Here is a 3605-nt window from a genome sequence, read left to right on the forward strand (position 1 = left end):
TAATTTACAGTACTTTTTTTTTGAGACAGAGTCTCACTCTGTCGCCCAGGCTGCGTTGCAGTGGAGTGATCTCAGCTCACTGCAACCTCTGCCTCCCGGGTTCAAGAGATTCTCCTGCCTCAACCCCCTGAGTAGCTGGGATTACAGGCACGCGCCAACATGCCTGGCTAATTTTTGTATTTTTAGTAGAGATGGGGTTTCACCATGTTAGTCAGGCTGATCTGGAACTCCTGACCTCGTGATCGGCCCGCCTCGGCCTCCCAACGTGCCGGGGTTATAGATGTGAGCCACCGCACCCGGCCCAATTTATAGTACATTTTAAAATAACTAAAAGAGGATAACTAGATTGTTTGTAACATAAATACAAGAGGTGGTGGATACCCCATTTACCCCGATGTGATTATTACACATTGTATGCCTGTATGAAAATATCTCGGCCAGGCACGGTGCCTCACACCTGTAATCCCAGCACTTTGGGAGGCTCAGTAGGGTGGATTACTTGAAGTCAGGAGATTGAGACCAGCCTGGCCAACATGGTGAAACTCTGTCTCTACAAAAAATATAAAAAATTAGCCAGGTGTGGTGGCACACAACTGTAATCCCAGCTACTCGGGAGGCTGAAGCAGAATTGCTTGAACCCAGGAAGCGGAGGTTGCAGTGAGCCGAGATCGTGCCACTGCACTCCAGCTTGGACAACAGAGTAAGACTCCGTCTCAAAAGAAAAAAAAGAAAGAAAATATCTCATGTGCCCCATAAATATATATACCTACTATGTGCCCACAAAAATTAAAAATTAAAAAAAAATTTTAAGCCACACACCCAGACAAGCATTAACATTAGATGAACATTTCAGACATCTCCCAGTGCATAAGAAAATATTAAGTTTTTTGATACATCCTATGAATACATCAGTACTAGTGGCCAATTTTCTTCTGTGCCTTGGATTGTGTTGTCTTTTACATTTGGATTTTTAAAATTTTATTATTTTTAATGTCATGGGTACATAATAAGTGTCTATATTTATGGGGTACATGAGATATTTTCATACAGGCATGCGGTGTGTAATAATCACATCATGGAAAATGGGGTATCCATCCTCTCAACACGTTTATCCTTTGTGTTACAAACAAACCTATTGTACCCTTTTAGTTATTTTTAAATGTACAAATAAGTTATTATTGACTATAATCACCCTGTTGTGCTAATACTAGATCTTATTCTAAATTTGGTTTTAAACTTGTCTGCATATTATGTTCTTATTTTCCTTTATGCTTTGCTGTGTCTTCATAATAGTCTCTTTCTTTTCAACTTGCTCCTACTTAAATGGGAAACCCTTTTTTGTCTGCTATTTTCTCTGATATAAGGTGGTTGCATTCTCCCACACTCCACACTTAGTTTATCTGAAAACTTTTGCCCCCTTCTCACGACTACATTTTAAGATATGTGTCTAGCTGTTTATCTCACTGTAGCTTAAGGGTTCACGGAGTGCTGGTAGTAGTAGCGGTGGTGAATAGTTACTTGGAGGGTCCGGGCCTTACCATTTTCATATTTATGGCATGAGATCTTATCTTGTTTTGTTGTGGTTTGGTGTGCATTTTGCTGGCCTTTACCACTTTTCCTTTATTAGGCATTGGAGGAGAGAAATTCTGAGATTTGACTTTATACCATCATATCTTTCTCTGGCAGCTGACAGAGTAACTTATACTTCCAATCTAGACTTCTCTTTTGTTCTCTAGGTCCATATAACTAACAGGGTCATTAATATCTCTTATGTGGTGGCAATCACTGTCTTTGGCCTACCCAACAAACATATCCTGTCCCACCTTCTCTATTCAGATATTTCACAGGCATCCCCTGACTTCGTGGACAAAATTAGAAGTGATCTAAATAAATGATAATGTTCTCAATCTTCTTATTTATTTATTTTTTTCTTGTTTCTTTTGTTTTGTTTTGTGTTTTGAGATGGCGTTTCACTCCTGTTGCCCAGCTGGAGTGCAATGGCACAATCTTGGCTAACTGCAACCTGTGCCTCCTGGGTTCAAGAGATTCTCCTGCCTCAGCCTCCCGAGTAGCTGGGATTATCGCCACCACGCCCAGCTAATTTTTTTTTTTTTTTTTTGAGACGGAGTCTGGCTCTGTCGCCCAGGCTGGAGTGCAGTGGCACGATCTTGGCTCACTGCAAGCTCTATCTCCCGGGTTCATGCCATTCTCCTGTCTCAGCCTCCTGAGTAGCTGGGACTACAGGCGCCCACCACCACATCCGGCTAATTTTTTGTATTTTTAGTAGAGACGGGGTTTCACCTTGTTAGCCAGGATGGTTTCGATCTCCTGACCTTGTGATCCACCCACCTCGACCTCCCAAAGTGCTGGTATCACAGGTATGAGCCACCGTGCCCGGCCACGCCCAGCTAATTTTTGTATTTTTTAGTAGAGATGGGGTTTCACCATGTTGGCCAGGCTGGTCTCGAACTCCTGACTTCAAGTGATCCACCTGCCACGGCCTTCCAAAGTGCTGGGATTACAGACGTGAGCCACCGCACCCGGCCCCTCTTAGTTATTGATGGGCCTAAGGGTAGACAGGCAAGGGAGGCTAATGTGATACAAGAGGAATTCTACTAGGGAGAAGCTTGCCTTCCTGAATGTGATGGTTGATTTTGTGTCAATTTGACTGAGCTATGAGGTGCCTAGATATCTGATTAAACATTGTTTCTCAGTGTTTATGTGAGGGTGTTTCCAAAAGAGATTTAGCATTTGGGTTGGTGGACTGAGTAAAATGGAGGGCCCTGCCCAATGTGAGTAGGCATCATCCAGTCCATTGAAGGCCTGAATAGAACAAAAATCCTCACCAGTGGTTTTGGCCTCTCTGCTCCCAGTGGTATTAAGCCTTCCCATCATGGTCTGAGAGGATGACTGATGCTTTGCCCAAGGAAACTGTAATGGTCTCCTCCAAGACAGTTACCATGCAAGGCAATGCTGATTCTCCTCAGGAACCCACCCCACCACCACCCCTCTTTGCTTCTAGACCTATAACTAGACTCAAGTCTCAGTGGTCCCTAAAGGTGAAGTACAACGTGTGACCCAAGAAACAGCGTGCTACACTCCAAAAGAACTGAGTTTCCTAATTTATACAGCCGGAAATCCAGGGAACATGTGTAGGAATGGATAATCACTGAGTGAAATAATGGAAGGAACGTAAAGTTGGATCAGACCAAATTTGTTGATAGGGGCTCAGTAAGTAGAGATTCTGCATTTAATTGTGCATCTCAGGGTGTTAGAAAGGGCTCTAACAATTTGTTTGGTTGGTCATCTCAAATATGGACAAGAAGATGGCCCACGATGAGTGAATTGGAAATTCCTGACCTGCCTTAATTTTTTTTTTTTTTTTTTTTTTTGAGATGGAGTCTCACTCTGTCACCCAGGCTGAAGTGCAGTGGCACAGTCTCAGCTCACTGCAACCTCTGCCTCCCGGGTTCAAGCAATTCTTGTGCCTCAGCCTCTTGTGCCTCACTCAGTCCTCTCTGGGACTACAGGCATGTGCCACCAGGCCCAGCTAATTTTTGTATTTTTAGTAGAGACGGGGTTTCACCATGTTGGCCAGGCTGGTC

The sequence above is a fragment of the Pongo pygmaeus genome, chromosome X (assembly GCF_028885625.2).
Source record: "Pongo pygmaeus isolate AG05252 chromosome X, NHGRI_mPonPyg2-v2.0_pri, whole genome shotgun sequence".
Classification (NCBI taxonomy): domain Eukaryota; kingdom Metazoa; phylum Chordata; class Mammalia; order Primates; family Hominidae; genus Pongo; species Pongo pygmaeus.